The following is an 18,363-nucleotide window of genomic DNA, read 5'->3' on the forward strand; positions in this document are numbered from 1 at the left end:
AAGACACTTCACCCGTGAACAATAGGAACAGTAGAAATTTCGGCACTTCACCATTTCCTCAAACCGCTCAGTGCAACAATAGTTTGTCAAGAACATTGGCAATGTCTCTCTGACTCTAACGACCCAGTTTCTCATTAAGTTTCTAATCAAGGTGGTTAATTTCTGGTAACAATGATTAGTCCCTCCGTGACATTATTCTCTGTACATTCCGGACCCTATACCCCGTTCCACAATAAGTTAAATGCATGTCTAAGCTCCATAACAAGGCATTCTCTATTTTCCACTGCTGTAAACAATGGTAAATTCGATATGCATTTAAATTTGATACATTTTCAGCTTTTCACGGATTAATGCACAGTCTATTAAATTCTGGGCATGCACCCGTGCATTTTCTACTGATAATACAGCCGCGAATATCCCGGTTAATCTCAGTGAGCCAAGAGACTGGCGAATTGTTAGTAGAAGAGATGGAATTTGCATGGTTGTATCGCGAAATTATTTGGATCAATGGCAAACTCCATCGTAGGAACATGACAGTTTTTATGATAGTTTTAAGATAGTTTTTAAAGGTCACTCAGGTTCTAAATTTTTCACGAGAAACATTAAAGATCAAATGAGGGTTAGAGGGATATATTTCCTATGGGCTTCTGCTTATGTAGTTCTGGTTTACAATGGCAAGGTTGAACAGATGTCGAAAGGGATCAGGGGTCTCTGTTGCTGTAACGAACTTCACTCCAATGCCCTCCGTTTTCAAGATATGGTTACGGAATCTAACCGTTGATGAAGGTCAGACGATTGACACAGTTCAATCCGCTATAAATATCAAAACCGTGTTGCGATTCAACCTGTAGTTACAAACCCATTCTTGTTTCGAAACTTTCTGTTTACCTGGAAGCCGCTAAGAACGGGTGCTAGCTATGGTTCAATCCTTCTCACTTGCCTCGGGTAGTTCTAGGAACAATCTTCTCAGTGAATGTCAGAAGAAAGAACAAGGAAGTGTAAGCCATTTGCTGTTTTCCTGCTGTTTCGTCTAAGCATAGTGAATCCACTTACTCTTGAAGTTCCAATTTATCTGTTACATGCAGGTAGCCAAATAGATGAGAGCAAGCAAGCACTCCGTCTTCAGGCCACGAGTGGCCCATCGGGACCATCTGACTGCCGTATCACCTGTGTGGTCAGCACACCGCTCTCCCGGCCGTTATGAAGGTTTTCTTTGACCGGAGCCGCTGCTATTCGGTCGAGTAGCTCCTCAATTGGCATCACGAGGCTGAGTGCACCCCGAAAAATGGCAACAGCGCATGGCGGCCGGGATGGTCACCCATCAAAGTGCTGGCCACGCCCGACAGCGCTTAACTTCAGTGATCTGACAGGAACCGGTGTATCCACTGCGGCAAGACCGTTGCCAAATAGATGAAACCTGTTTCTTTTATATGCGACAGTAACTTGTGTTTACAAAAATGGTTGTGCCACCAGTGGTTTACATTTTAATTTCCTTATCTATCTTCCATAAAGTCTGCTCAGTTCTCTTTAAGGTATTCTCTTCCAGCTACAGTTGTTGTCAAGATTCTCATCTACAAATTGAGCGCCTATGTTGGTACTGGAAAAGTATGTGACACAGTTGTGCAGATCCTTTCTGCTACGATTCTTCTATATAGCTGTTTTCATACCTGTACCAAGTTGTTGGCTGTTTGGTTCCGTATGACTTAGTAAAAAAATTAAAAAAATACAACAACGAAAAGATCGATGAAGTATGTATTTGGAAGATAAGCAGTTTACCAACAATGGCCTCCCACGCATTTCTCATTTAAGACTTCATGTCGTCTGAAAAGTTCATTAGCCATGACAGATTCCTTATCTGAAATTTCTCGATTTAGAATCACCAACCATCAGTATAGTTTTGATACTGAAGGTTTGCAACACACTATACAAATTTTTCGAGTGGCGTGTTCACCAGCGTTACTTCTTGACAGAGACGAGAACAACTGGAGCATGTGGCGTGGCAGAAGAGATAATGGACTCACTGGCGAAGCTTCAAAATATTTTTCCTCTACGCGTGTATGTGTACAACACTCTACTCTTGTAAGTGGTATATTCCCACCATTAGGTTATCATCATAGGGACTGCCTAATCACCGGAAGGATTCTCATTACGCACACTGCGACCGTAAGTGAACGGACTGCTCCTAGACTCGTCATTAAAGTCAGTTTTGCTTCTGATACAGGTCAAAAGTGTAAAGGTGTCAGTGACACGACACTAATTAGCAATCAGAAACTAAGTTTTTCTCCGTGAGGCTCAAACTTGTGGAAAAGTAAATTCGGTGACTGAGTTACAGCGATCTTCCTTTTATTTCATACACATTGATTCTACGACAAAGTCATAAACAGTCGACTGTAACAAAGCATGTAACAGCATTTTATTCGCTAAATGCCGCCCGTGGCAAACAACGTCTCAAGACGCTCGGCATAGGCCTAAACCAGTTTTGATTCTGTTATAGGCTGTGATTTTTTTTCTTTATTGTAATTTCATTCCCCTGCCCGATGGGCAGAGGAGGGCTGGCACTGCACAGTCCGCTGCTCTTCAGCCAAATGAGTGTACAACATACATGAAAGGGGAATGCTTACAAAAAAGGGGTGATAAAGGGGAGACAGAAAAAAACAGCAAACGGTGATGAGGGAAGGTAAAATTTACTCTAATATGGGGTCATGCACTTGAGGAACAGTTAAAAAGTCGACACAAAGTTAAAAGAACACAGCTGACAATTCGTTACTCACTGAAAATCATTGGAATCAAACACAAGAAATGGTTCTGAGCACTATGGGACTTAACAGTTGTGGTCTTCAGTATCCTAGAACTTAGAACTATGTAAACCTAACCAACCTAAGAACATCACACACATCCATGCCCGAGGCAGGATTCGAACCTGCGACCGTAGCAGTCGCGCGGTTCCGAACTGAGCGCCTAGAACCGCTCGGCCACCGCAGCCGGCGTCAAACACAAGTTAAAAGTTGGCCACAGTATAAAAATCACACAGAGCGAGACACTTAAAAAAACAAAACCACTGGAAACGACGGAACACTCACAGAGAATAAAAACCGCTGGTAGGGCGTGCCGAAGGACTAGAGGGCGGAGAGGAGGGAAAAAGAGGGGAGGAGGGGGATGGGGTTTGGAGGAAGAGGGGGGACAGGGGGCGCACCAAAAGACAGGAGACGGGCAGGGCGGGAGATGAAGAAGGAAGACAAGGTAGGAGGGAGTGCAGAGACACTGAAGGGGAGCACAGGAGAGGGTGGGGGCGTAGGAGGGGGAAAGCTGCTCAGGAGAAGGGTGGGGGAGAAGCCCTGAGGAGGAAGGAAGAGGAAGGTGGGGTTAGAGTAGGTATGAAGGGTAGACGTCAGGGCGAAGCTCATCTTCCGGGAGGGGTAGATGCTGGAAGTTACATTGGCAAAAGAGGTGAAGGGTGTGGAGTTGGAGAGAGGGCGGGACACAACGGTAAAGGCGCGGGAAGACTGTGACTATGTCGCAAATAAAAAGGAAACTCGTAACGTCCCACAGTTTGAGAGTGAGGTATACAATGCGAAAGCTAACTGTACCTGGAAGGCGATTAACAAGCAGTTACATCCGCTTTAACTTATCAGCATATTACGTGCTCTTTTAGTTGCCTGCCCGAGAGCGTTTGCTTCTCACTCGCTATGTATTCGTGGCGCCATGCTTCCACCGGACCCAACATGCCCTGATGGTTTGGCCTGGGGGGGGGGGGGGGGCGTTGAGGTCGGCTCTCGAACTCTGTTTAGAGGGTGGTGAATGTTCATTGGTCCCTACATAGAGTTGCTGCAATTGCCTCTCTTTCGATACTGGATAATCACGAAGCACATACGTAAACTTAATATAATATTGTTTCGGTAGTTACTCTTTAAATGTAACTGCACAGAATGTTTAAATACTTTAAGTAGAAACGGAATCGGCGAATACAGGACAATGCAACAACTAAACAATCCTAATAAACGTCGACATCAACATACATCCTCCTCCTCCGCAAATTACCGTTCGGAGCATGGCGGAGGATACCTTGTACCACTTCTAGTCATTTCTCCTCCTGTTCCACTGACAAATAGAGTGGGGGAGAAACGATTGTCTAAAAGCCTGCGTAAGTGCCCTAATTGCCAGCATCTTCATGATCCTTACACTTAACGTACGTTGGTAGCAGTAGACTCGCTCTGCAGCCGGAAGTCGGCCTCAAATGTCGGTTCTCTAAATTTCCTCCAATTGTGTCTTGCGGAAGGAGTGTCGTTTTCCCTCCACGGATTCCAATTTGAGTTCACGAAGCATCTCCGTAACACTTGCGTGCTGATGTAACGTATCGGTAACAAATGTAGCAGCCCTCTTATGAACTGCTTCGACGTCTTCCTTTAATCCCAGACACTCGAACTGTACTCAAGAACAGGTCGATAAAGAGTTCTATACGCCGTCTCCTTTGCGGATGAGCTACACTTCCCCATATTTCTCACAATAAAACGAAATCGAATATTTGCCTTCTCCACTACCAACCTGGCGTTCTCAATCCATAAAATATTGCCTTGCACCGTTACGTCGAGATAATTAATCGAAGAGACTGTGTCATGCTGCACGCTAGTCATGCTGTATTCGAACGTTACACGGTTTTTTTCCTATTCATCCGTAGTAACGTGCATCTTTCTACCTTTGTTCAAGCTGCCATTGACCACATCAACTAGAAATTTTGTCTAAGTCGCCTTGTATCCTCCTACAGTCACTCAACGGCGACACCTTCCTGGACACCACTGCGTCATCAGCAAACAGCCGTAAATTGCTGCTCACCCTTTGCATCAGGTCATTTATGTGTATAGAATAAGAGCGGTCCTATCACACGTTCCTGGGGCACTCCTGACGATACTATTGTCTCTGATGGACACTCGCCGTCTAGGACTATGTACTGCGTTCTATTATAAAAAGTCTTCGTGTCATTCACATATCTGCGAACATAAACTGTATGTTCGGACTTTCGTCAACAATTTGCAATGGGGGTCCGCGTCAAATGCTTTGCGGAAAATCAGTAATATGGAACCTGTCTATCATCCTCCGTCGATGGCTTCTTGGATAAAATGTGAGATAAGGGCAAGCTGAGTTTCGCACGAGCGATGCTTTTTAATGTGATGATTTATGGACAGAAACTTTTTTGCCTCCAGGGAATTTATTTTATTCGAATTCAGAATGTAATTAAGAATTCTGCAGCAAGCCGATGTTAGAGACTTAGGTCTGTAATTATTCGTGTCAGTTCTTTACCTTTTTTATATACAGGTGTTTGAGCTGGTGCGCTGCTGGCGCCAGTCTCCATCGATTCTCATCACGATCGTCTGAGTAGATTTTCGGTGCCTGCTTGGCTTCGTACAGGGTGTTTCAAAAATGACCGGTATATTTGAAACGGCAATAAAAACTAAACGAGCAGCGATAGAAATACACCGTTTGTTGCAATATGCTTGGGACAACAGTACATTTTCAGGCGGACAAACTTTCGAAATTACAGTAGTTACAATTTTCAACAACAGATGGCGCTGCAAGTGATGTGAAAGATATAGAAGACAACACAGTCTGTGGGTGCGCCATTCTGTACGTCGTCTTTCTGCTGTAAGCGTGTGCTGTTCACACCGTGCAAGTGTGCTGTAGACAACATGGTTTATTCCTTAGAACAGAGGATTTTTCTCGTGTTGGAATTCCACCGCCTAGAACACAGTGTTGTTGCAACAAGACGAAGTTTTCAACGGAGGTTTAATGTAACCAGAGGACCGAAAAGCGATACAATAAAGGATCTGTTTGAAAAATTTCAACGGACTGGGAACGTGACGGATGAACGTGCTGGAAAGGTAGGGCGACCGCGTACGGCAACCACAGAGGGCAACGCGCAGCTAGTGCAGCAGGTGATCCAACAGCGGCCTCGGGTTTCCGTTCGCCGTGTTGCAGCTGCGGTCCAAATGACGCCAACGTCCACGTATCGTCTCATGCGCCAGAGTTTACACCTCTATCCATACAAAATTCGAACGCGGCAACCCCTCAGCGCCGCTACCATTGCTGCACGAGAGACATTCGCTAACGATATAGTGCACAGGATTGATGACGGCGATATGCATGTGGGCAGCATTTGGTTTACTGACGAAGCTTATTTTTACCTGGACGGCTTCGTCAATAAACAGAACTGGTGCATATGGGGAACCGAAAAGCCCCATGTTGCAGTCCCATCGTCCCTGCATCCTCAAAAAGTACTGGTCTGAGCCGCCATTTCTTCCAAAGGAATCATTGGCCCATTTTTCAGATCCGAAACGATTACTGCATCACGCTATCTGGACATTCTTCGTGAATTTGTGGCGGTACAAACTGCCTTAGACGACACTGCGAACACCTCGTGGTTTATGCAAGATGGTGCCCGGCTACATCGCACGGCCGACGTCTTTAATTTCCTGAATGAATATTTCGATCATCGTGTGATTGCTTTGGGCTATCCGAAACATACAGGAGGCGGCGTGGATTGGCCTCCCTATTCGCCAGACATGAACCCCTGTGACTTCTTTCTGTGGGGACACTTGAAAGACCAGGTGTACCGCCAGAATCCAGAAACAATTTAACAGCTGAAGCAGTACATCTCATCTGCATGTGAAGCCATTCCGCCAGACACGTTGTCAACGGTTTCGGGTAATTTCATTCAGAGACTACGCCATATTATTGCTACGCATGGTGGATATGTGGAAAATATCGTACTATAGAGTTTCCCAGACCGCAGCGCCATCTGTTGTTGAAAATTGTAACTACTGTAATTTCGAAAGTTTGTCTGCCTGAAAATGTACTGTTGTCCCAAGCATATTGCAACAAACGGTGTATTTCTATCGCTGCTCGTTTAGTTTTTATTGCCGTTTCAAATATACCGGTCATTTTTGAAACACCCTGTACCTTTGGCGGATGGCTGTTTAACTGCGGCACGCGCGCTCTCTTGTCTTGCGTTCGGGTGTCAGCTGTGTCAGCGACAGTCACGTGTGGCGTGGTGCCTGTATGCAGCGTGGCGAGTGGCCGACGAAGGAGCGCGGGATGGTGCTGCGGCGTGCTTAGCCGTTGTAATGCTGATCCGCTGCCGACAGTGATTGGGGTTTCTTGGATATGTGAAGGACAGATTTCCTTCGTGTCTCTTGCATGTGATTCAAAGTCAATGAACTGGAGTCGTCGAAGCGTTCATCGGTGGGTTCTGTTCATGATAATTGAATACTCCTGTCCACTGAAAACCATCTTGGCTGTTTCAGTTACCTCTGATCTTGCTGCCTGATATGTTGACGTCATTTAAGGTAGTACTAGTGACGTACAACCAATAGACATGAAACCGTGTTTAATGCATACCAAGTAGTGCCTGCCGTTCAGAAGCGGGCCGAAATATTTTCCCTACTTTCTTTTCTATTTTATTATTTTATTTGGTGTTTTAGAGGTTGTCTAACCAAATCCTGAGAACCACTGTCACGTGTGTTAACTCTGCTTAAGGCTCATTTGTGCAGCGTAGAATTAAAGTTTTATTGATAACTGGTTGGCTTAATATCCTGTGTATCTGTTGCGTCAGATTGTTGTCTGCCGCTGATGTGTTTGTGTTTTAGATAATTGGCGGTGGTCGACGCGAGCAAGCTCCAATCGGGGTATCACGGTGGAAGAGTGAAAATTAAGGACCTGGATGGGTGTCTATGGTTACTTTGTTAACTTGTAGCAATTTCAACTTGCCGGTGGAGCGTTGTGGTTTTCCGCAAGCGTACTTGTAGATCAAAGTTGAGTATATTTTTATTTCACCTTCTGGTCCGTCCATTCCCTGTATCTGTTAGATCCTTTAGGTTTGCTCGCGTCCTTCACACATTTAACATAAAGTTGAGGCCGTCCAATGTTAAGACGATTTCATATGTTATTATTATATTGAATGTATTATAATTCTGTTAAATTGTCAGAAATTTTAAGATCAATTTTGGAAAGATCTGAGCTTATTGCATTTAAGTGGATTAATGTTCTTAGCCGGGTCCTGAGTTACGTGAAAATCAATTTTTCTATGTTAGTTTAAGCATGTTTGAGATTTGATTAATTGTGGTTTTAGGAATATTGTTTTACTTAATGAAAGTTGCCTAAGCAAATTTTGAAAGATCTGTATTTGTTGGACAAATTGCATCCCCTTAGTTGTGGAAATAGTTTCAGAGTTTTGATGTGAATTATATGTAAACAGTTTCAATGTAAGTTGCGAAGCTTGTGAGGTTTAGTTATGACAGCTATATTTTATTACTAATGGTTTTATGAATATTGTTTTATTTAACGAAAGTTAGTTAAGCAAATTGTGAAAGATCTGAGTTTGCTGGATTTAATGCATTCTTTACCTGTTGGAAGCAGTCAGAGTCTTGATGTGAGTCATGTGAAAAACTGTTTCATTTAAGTCAAGAAGTTTGTATGATTTAGTTCACTCATTCATATTTGACTAATGATGCTTTAATGAACATTGTTAATTTTGAAAAATATGTGTTGCTGCTGTTAATTTGATAAGAGCAATATGTCAGTAATAAAGAAGTGTGTGGCAACTACAGAGTGGTTATGTGTTTAATTTCGATGTGTCGAAAGACTCCATACATCAGTGTCACCTGCGTTTTTTTCCATGCGCTAGGGGCTTTTCGCTGGGCAAGACATTTGCGATAAACGGAGGCTAAGTAAGTGGCAATGCTGCGCAGTACTCTCTGCCAAACCTAATTTATATTGCATCTGGACCTGGTCACTTGATTATTTTCAACTCTTTCAGTTGCTTGTCTACGCCACGGATGCCAATTTCCATGTCCTTCATGCGGGAGTCTGTACGACAGTCAAACGACGATATGTTTGCACGATCGTATGAATGATTTGTTAAATGCGAAATTTAAAACTTCGTCTTTCCTTTAGCCGTCTTCCGTTGCCACCCCAGATTGAGCGACGAGGGAGTAGATAGAAGCCTTCGACGTGCTTAGTGATTTAACTTATGACCATAATTTTCTCGTGTTCTCGGCAAGATCTTTCGCTTAAGTATGACGGTTGAAGTTGCTCTATGCGTCGCGCATTGTTCTTCTCACGGAGATAAGAAATTCTACTAAAACTTCCTGACAGATTAAAACTGTGTGACGCACCGAGACTCGCACTCGGGACCTTTGCCTTTCGCGACCAAGTGCTCTACCAACAGAGCTACCCAAGAACGACTCACGCCACGTCCTCACAGCTTTAATTCCGTCAGTACCTCGTCTCCTACCTTCCAAACTTCACAGAAGCTCTCCTGCACACCTTGCAGAACTAGCACTCCTGGAAGAAAGGATATTGTGGAGACATGGCTTAGCCACAGCCTGGGAGTTGTTTCTAGGCAAAGGTCCCTAGTTCGAGTCTTGGTCCGGCACTCAGTTTTAATCTGCCAGGAAGTTTTATATCAGCGCACACTCTGTTGTAGAGTGAAAATTTCATTCTAGAAATTTCTCCTAACTTTCGCCTTCAACATGAGCGCTCTCTTCTTTGAACCTAGAGTGGAACAGTCTATTTCCTCAGCGTTTTACGACTATGGTCATTAAAGCACGGAGTTTTCTGTCACTCCTAAACCCATTTACTTGACATATACGTCTTCAGAGCATGATTTATCATCAGTTTCAACTTTGCCCATAAATCCTTTACGTTCGTCATACTCGCGCTAACTGATGTACATTCATTGTCTAAGTAGGCTACTAACAACTGTTTATCTGCTTTTTCTAACACGAAAACTCTCCTGGGATTCTTGACGGATTTATAACTTTAGTAACCAGAGTCGCTATGATGACATCATGATCCCTAATCCCTGTTTCTATACTGACACTGTCCATAAGGTCCGGCCCGTTTGTAGCTACAAGGTCTAAAATATTTCCATTGCATGTGGATTGTCCATCTAGTTCTCAAGGCAGTTTTCGGAAAATGTGGTCAGAAGTTCTTCATTAGCCCGTCGGACGCAATTATGGCCGCACGACGGGAATTCAAAGACTCTTAACGCGGAATGGTTGTTGGAGCTAGACGCTTGGGACATTAAGTTTTGGAAATCGTTTCGGAATTCAATATTCCAAGATCCACGTGTCAAGAGTGCGCCGAGAATACCAAATTTTAGGCATTTCCTCTCACTACGGACAACGCAGGGGCCTTCACTTAACGGCCGAGAGCATCGGCATTTGCGTAGAATTATCAGTGATAACAGACCAGCAACTGCGTGAGATAACCGCAGAAATCAGTATGGGACGTGCGGAGAAATTTGACGTTAATGGGCTACGACAGCAGACGACCGACGCGAGTGTCTTCGTTAACAGCGCGACAAAGCCTGCAGCGCCTCTTCTTGGCCTGTGTTTGTATCGGTAGGAGTCTAGACGGCTGGAAATTCGTCACCTGGTCAGATGAGTGCCGATTTCAGTTGTTAAGAGATGGTGTTAGGATTCGATATCGCACAGACCCCACGGAGCCATGGATCCAAGCCGCTAACAAGGCGCTGTGCAAGTTGGTGGTGGCTCCATAATGGTGTGGGCTGTGTTTACGTGGAATGGACTGGATCCTCAGGTCCAGCTGAACCGACCATTACTGGAAATGATTGAAATGGTTATGTTCGGCAACTTTGAGACTATGTACAGCAGTTCATGAACTTCATGTACACAAACAACGATGTAATATCAACGGGCCACGATTGTTCGCGATTGGTTTGGAAAACATTCTGGACTATTCGAGCGAAAGACTTGGCCACCCAGATTGCTCAACACGAAACCCATCGAACATTTACGAAACAAAATCGAGAGGTCAGTTAGAGAACATCACCCTGCAGCGACAACACTTCCGCAATTAAGGACGGCTGTAGAGACAGAATGGCTCACTATCTCTGTTGGTTACTTCCAACGACTTGTTGAGTCCATGCCGCTTCGAGTTTCTTGACTACGCCGGGCAGAAGGAGATCCGACACCATATTAAGAGTTATCCCACGACTTTTGTCATCTTAGTGTGTAGCAGAATCGCCGAGGATCCAAAACGCAGATATGCAGTTGCTAATAACAAGCGCTTTACATGGCAACGGATCATATGAAACCAGACTTCAGTACGTCCCCTCATCGACGCCCGTAGATGTTAAAAAATCATAAGCGTGTTCCAAACGCACTGATAATCATCCACAATGAGTCCCCGGAGTTCATCGGCGCTATCAACGGGAATGGAGTAAATCTGAGAAGTATCAACTCCCTCACCCCCCCCCCCCCCAACCAAAAAAAAAAAAAAAAAGCGGACAAATTGTCTCTAACAGGAACTACTCAGTCTCTATAGGCCAAATAGGCAGCAGCTTAATAGAACAAAAACGAAACTGACACACAAGCTCTCGAAGTTCCCTTACTCCGAATTTCCCTCACACACCACCACGTAGCTGTATATGCTTCATTAATTTCGCAACTTTTTTTACTTTGGTGTCCTTAGAAACGTAATCTATGAAAGTCCTGTCCACAGCGTCCGTGATTAAAACAGTGGTGGAACTCTGTCACGAAAAGTACTTGTGACACACTGAAGAGCATTATCACGGTATTAATTGGAGATTCAAAACTATTTCTGCTTTGTGTCGTCCTTAACGTTGGTAGAAAAGATTCTAGATGTCGCCCCAGTAGGCTGTAATTTGAGCCGGTTGCAGGTGATTCAACTTATCTCGCAGTCGATTGCTTAAGTCATTAGTGTTTTTAATCCGGCTGGTACTCAGTCTACAATGGAAATATTTGACACTAGTTTCGATATGAAGCAAATTAATTCTACATATGACTTGCGGAAATAGCTTTGTGAAATTATACTTCGCGTTTTGTAGTGTAGTTGTTTATTATTAAATTTGGGGACCATTTCTTCGAATGTTAATCAGTTTGTCATGTGTAAATAGCGATTCTTTTTTATGGGAATCAAATTTATTAGTTTCTTTTAATAGCACTGTTAGATCATGGTGTGCATTCTTCAATTTAGTTCTTTAATAGCAAAATTTGAGCTGTTTCTCTGACTGTTACTCGTTCTCTCATATGTACATAGTGCATTCGTTTGTCTGAACTGCTATATATTGGTCTATTTGATAGTCTTATTCCATCCATTAGCACAGTTTCTGACGCGACTGACATACACACACGTCCCATCAAAGTAGTCGATAGTAAAAGCAAAGAAAGGAAGTTATAAGACAGTGTGATATCTCTAGTTAAATGCAAATGAGCTCAGTGCTTCAGAATTGCAACATGGCGGCGACCGAAAAGGACGTGAAAACAGCTGTTTATTTACTGATAAAACAGTGGTAAGAAATGGGGATAAACTGCTATAAGTATGTTACCTGACATAATGGTCAATACATGCGTTGTGTTTGGCTGTAATTTTTCGTACAGCAGAAGGAAGAAACAAGGAAAGAAACATGTCTCAATGCAAGCATAATCAGAAAAATCATAAGTATTTTTGCTTTTGTACTGTATGTAAGCCTAAATAATTACAGTAAGTTTGTCTTATCCAAAATATCGCCGATGTTCCAATAGTTTATGCATGTTTTGAGAGGTTTAATAAATCTAACAAACAGAGGTAGCTTAATGACTCATTTAACCAGTTTTGGTCAACTTCGGTTTTTCCTCGAATAGTAGCTCGTTACGAAAGTGCTCCTATAAATGGAACGTGCTATTTGTCATTGACAATTGTCTTCACCCATTTGAGTACTCTTATGAAAACTACAGTCTGCTCTTAAAGTGTTTATATATAACTTGCTGTTCTACTCATAACACGTCCCTACAGTGTATTTGTCAAATTCAACCAGTTCGCAAATATTGCTCAAATGCTGAACTTGTTTAAACCACCTCGTAAAGCTTACAGCGACATTTAGTTTCAGAAAATCGTAGTAGTAGCATGCACAAACTTCCTGACGCCGCCTTCTTACCTCACCAAAAGTCAGGCTTCAGTGAAAGATGCGCCTTCGCCAGTGTAGTAATGTATGTCTGTGGATTTTATCGCTGCCTCTGACAAAGAAGGATTAAAACAAATGAGAAATTGTGAAGCCGTTTTAAATTTTCGGCAACTAAATAAAACCCTTTGGACGGTAACTTAAAGGTTAAATTATCATAAGCTCTTTAACGTTCACTAAGAATTGTTGAAGCATACGCATAGCTAAGGGAGCTTCGCAGCTGCTAACAAGGGAACCTCCCCATCGCACCCCCCTCAGATTTAGTTATAAGTTGCCACAGTGAATAGACCTTGAAAAACAGAACACAGATCAATCGAGAAAACAGGAAGAAGTTGTGTGGAACTATGAAAAAATAAGCAAAATATACAAACTGAGTAGTCCATGCGCAAGATATGCAACATCAAGAACCGACAGAACACACGAGTGCCGTGGTCCCGTGGTTAGCGTGAGCAGCTGCGGAACTAGAGGTCCTTGGTTCAAGTCTTCCTTCGAGCAAAAAGTTTAATTTTTTATTTTCAGACAATTATCAAAGTTCAGGCACTCACACATAATCAACTTCGCTCTCGAAAATTCCAGGACATGTTCAGATTTGCTTGGACATATGCAGGATTTGACGGTCTACACACGGAAAAATTTGGAAACGTAAAAAAGATGTTTTGACAGAGCACAGGGAAAAGTGTGCGAGTGTGAGACTTTTCGATTCATTTGTTGCAGTTTATGTGACAAACTCTTATGTTTTCATCACTGTTTTGGGAGTAATTATCACATCCACAAGTAAACCTAAATCGGGCAACGTAGAAGAATCTTTTTACCCATTCGCCAAGTGTACAAGTTAGGTGGGTCGACAACATATTCCTGTCATGTGACGCACATGCCGTCACCAGTGTCGTATAGAATATATCACACGTGTTTTCCTGTGGAGGAATCGGTTGACCTATGACCTTGCGATCAAAAGTTTTCGGTTCCCATTGGAGAGGCACGTCCTTTCTTCCACTAATCGCACGGTTTTGCGGTGCGGTCGCAAAACACAGACACTAAACTTATTACAGTGAACAGAGACGTCAATGAACGAATGGATAGATCATAACTTTGCTAAAATAAAGAAACATTTTTCGCTTGAGGAGAGGCTTGAACCAAGGACCTCTCGTTTCGCAGCTTCTCACGCTAACCACGGGACCACGACGCTCCTGACCTCGAAATGTCCATGATGTTGCTTATCTTCGCGTGGACTACTCAGTTTGTATATTTTGCTTATTTTTTTATAGTTCCACACAAATTCTTCCTGTTTTCTTGATTGATGTGTGTTCGGTTTTTCAAGGCCTATCCACTGTGCCAACTTATAACTAAATATGAGGGGGGTGAGTGGGGAGGTTCCCTTGTAAGGACGAGGGCGCGCTGAAAAGTACTGTCTCCAAATTTTTTGTGCCAATACTTTTAATGCGTTTTTAACAAAACAAACGTTAGACTGCCGAACAGAAATTATCTTTGGTCTATGGCAGCTAGCAAGTCGTCTTATAGTCAACCATCCACTACTACTGAGAAGCTAGTTGGCCTAACATGAATGTCACTGAATGTGCGAATTTGTGAAAGAGCCGTGTGTAACTGTCCATGGCAAAAAAACCTGCCCTGTGAACCGTTTGATCTTAATAGTCATAGCGAAGGTTACTTTTATTGGGAACTGTTGTGTTGTCATTTGGAAAGGTATGCTAGGATCGGATCAGATGGTGTGAGGTTAGTGCTGGGTATGAGTACAGTTTTATCGGATCCAGTTAATTTAGCATTGATAATGTACTCTTTTAGGTGAGTTACCACTTATCTTAAAATGTTAACTACAGGATATTAGCATTTTGATTTCAAAATAACATAATAGTTATAGGATTTTTCTTTACAAGCAATTGGCGGAGTAGTAAAGCAGACATATTTAAAGAGTTCAAAAATTCCACAGGGTGCAGTTGAACGTTATTTCTTTAAGTTTAACAGAATCAGAACTCAGTGAAATAAACCATTTGCTCTCCAGGTAACAAACTGGAAATGACGTATTCATTAACTGTTAGAGAATCATCATTTTTTGAACACAGAATCGCCGTTTAATAGGACTGCGATACATTTCGTAATGGCGCTAAGATTCAGAGAAGTGTAACGTAATGTTGCAAATGCTGTAAAGTAATGACCAGTTAAAAGTGAAATAAATCAAGTTATAAAATTGAACTGTTCTTGCCGTTGTTGATGAATGTTTATGTAATTCATTTTATTTACGCAGTACATAATGCTTTCGTAAAGAAAGTAAACAACTCCAACCGCTGTTGTGCGTAATAGTAAAATTAAATTGTCAATGGATGGCGACTTTTAAATTCTTCACCTCGACGTTTACGACCGATATCGCGTGGCGTACTCCACTTCCGTAAGAAATTTAAACAACTACAACAATTGTCGTGAATGTTAGTTAAACATTTTGACAATAGATGGCATCTTCTACAATGGCTTTATAAAAATGTCTTAAAAATTAAGTTTTTGTAACGAATACAGTAACTTTAAGCTAATAGCGTATTTTTCGTTGTTAGTGATGAACTACATCTTGAAAATGATGCCTCAGTAATTATTTTTGATTAAGAAATACGGGACGATGTATGGGATAGCGAAAATACTGAGAAATAATATATATGACCGGTTAGAAGTACTGGAGTTCGCATATATGCAGTTACCTTAGTTTTCTTACCTATCGCAACCAATATAAAGAGGAAATACAGGCAGATCCCAAAACCCGAGTCATTTCTATGTGACATAGTTGTGATTGCTTTAATCTTAGTGTCAGATACAAATTGTCTGCGTACAATACAGAATTTTATCTTGAAGGTGGCATATACGAAGTACTTAAAATTTTGACACAATTGTCCTCATATACATCAGTAATCTTGAAACGAAACGAAAACAATCTGTGACATTATAACAACGCGAACGTAAGTTAAATATGAGGTATTTGCACGTACGATTGCTGGTATAATCGCTCGAACTAGATAAAAGTAATTTCCATTTTGGAGAGAAGAACTGATTATTTTCAAAGTACAGGAATTAACCTTCGCATTCTGTTGTGTACATAGTTCTCCGTAGTCAGCGCGTACACAACTTTCCCACTAGAGCGCGCCCCGCTAAGCACAACAGCGCAGGCGCAGCGCTCGTCCGTCTCTGCAATACGAGACGGCTCTGCCTTAAAGACGGACCAAATTCTGCTTCCGCCGATCCGCGTATTAATATGTAACGCAGACAATGAGATTGCTGCTAACGTAGAACCTTTTCTCCTCGCGGATCACACTCGCGCAGTGATAACTGAACGCACGAGGTATTATAACGAGTGTACAGACCTCCGATCAGTGAGTCTGCATTAGTCTGTACCAGTCTGCATTAGTCTGCACCAGTCTGCACCAGTTTTCATTAGTCTGTACCAGTCTATAGTCAAGTTTCAATTTGCATCTAATAAGATTATCATATTCCTGTACATAGCAACGAAGAGAAATGTATAGACACTTTGTCAAGTATCAGAGATATGTGAGAATAAGATTAACGTGCCAAGACCAAAGGAACTTCAGATTGTCAATTTTAAATAGCATCCAGAACCAAGTTACGTAAGGTTTATGCTTGTTACTATTTTAATAAATGTGTGTGAAAATTAATCAAGTTCTGTTTAAAGTTGGTCACCGTCAATCTGCTACTCTAAGCGTGCAAGTGGCATTTCTATCGTCTGACCTAACGGCAGAAGATAAACACGCCAAGATAAGACCACGAGACACATTGCTGACACTCGCCTACTTCGTTAGAGCGACAAGTCAAATAATCTGATGGTGTGTGTACCGAAGGTCTTACAGTACGCACACCACACATCCCATCATAATGTCCAGGGCACCATCATGAATCGCGGTGACTTAGTGTAATAATTGTCTTTGAATAGATGTGTCATTTTTGTTCCATCCATTGCATACTTCTTTCAATTACCTTCTGTACTATGTTAAGTACATTGTAGCAGTTCTTTCTAAGTATGGTGTAAGTTTCATCGAGCTATGATATCTGGCAGTGATACGTCATACGAAAATTACTTTCGTCCTTAAGTTTTGCACACGTTTGTATAATTATTGCGAATCGAAGTTCGTCATCAGCCCGAAATGTTTTGACCGAAACCTCTCTGTGATGACGTAACTGGAGATGATCTCTGACGAGAGTCTAAACATGTAAACCAAATAAACATAGAAAGGTTATCCAGGCGGTGTTCCTCCTTATTTGTTGTAATATGGAGTTCATGTACTGTTGACTTCCTAATCTGATTTCCGAAGACGCATTTTCTGTTTCTTATCAGTTAATTTATGTTGATGTGAAGTAGCGACGGAGACATAATGTATTCCTCCCTAACTTACAATAACAGCTATCCCATTGCATCATAGTGTGCTTCATCCCGTGTGGTGGCCCGATTGAGTAAGGTGCCTAACCACATCTTCTTGCTTCTGCCCAGACAGCGTGGTATTGGACCTCCACTTCAAGCACTACGTATCGCTCTGCTGACTTGCCCAATTACAACTGTGTCTTGTATCAAAGCAGAAGGAGTCCAGCTCTTCGTCCTGCCACGCGTGTCTTACACGTTATTTCACGACTTGCAAAACCTCACCATCTGTTTGAGCATTTTCGAACAGAATTTCACGTATTGCGAACCAGCGGCCACAGTGATTTTAGTATTACTGTCAGAAAAATGAAAACGTGAGGTACTAGCACGTCGTAGACTTACCAGAGATATGAAGCAAGTTGTGAAGGAGCAACATCATCTGTGACACCAACGGATGGTGTTTTAGGTGCTGCTGGTAAGATTCTGCGATGTTGAAGCTGTCCTCGCCAAAATACAGCATGACGGGGCACAGAAGAGTACGGTAACTTTCCTACTGCTCTTGTAGTGTGTAGCTCCACTATATCTCTCTCAGCTACTGTGTTGTTGATATCGTGCACTCACACAGGCTTCTACTAACAAGGGAACCTCCCTATCGCACCCCCCCTCAGATTTAGTTATAAGTTGGCACAGTGGACAGGCCTTGAAAAACTGAACACAGATCAATCGAGAAAACAGGAAGAAGTTTTGTGGAACTATGAAAAAAATAAGCAAAATATACAAATTGAGTAGTGGAGGTGCAGATAGGCAACATTAAGGACGACGTGGCCTCAGGAGCGCAGTGGTCCCGTGGTTAGAGTGAGCAACTGTGGAACGAGAGGTCCTTGGTTCAAGTCTTCCTTCTAGTAAAAATTTTAACTTTTTATTTTCAGGCAATTGACGTGTGTCAATTATCAAAGTTCAGGCACCCATATATAATCAACTTCGCTCTCCAAAATTCCAGGACATGTTCAGATTTGCTTGG

At 42.4% G+C, this 18,363-nt stretch overlaps 1 protein-coding gene and 1 pseudogene across 1 annotated transcript in view; both read right to left on the reverse strand.

The window, feature by feature from the left end:
• The window catches only part of LOC126235131 (guanylate cyclase 32E), a 954,039-nt gene that overhangs the window by 65,348 nt on the left and 870,328 nt on the right, over nt 1-18,363 (reverse strand). The window lies entirely within an intron of this gene.
• LOC126203244 (5S ribosomal RNA) lies at nt 1,287-1,404 on the reverse strand (annotated as a pseudogene).

The sequence above is a fragment of the Schistocerca nitens genome, chromosome 1, assembly GCF_023898315.1.
Source record: "Schistocerca nitens isolate TAMUIC-IGC-003100 chromosome 1, iqSchNite1.1, whole genome shotgun sequence".
Lineage (NCBI taxonomy): Eukaryota > Metazoa > Arthropoda > Insecta > Orthoptera > Acrididae > Schistocerca > Schistocerca nitens.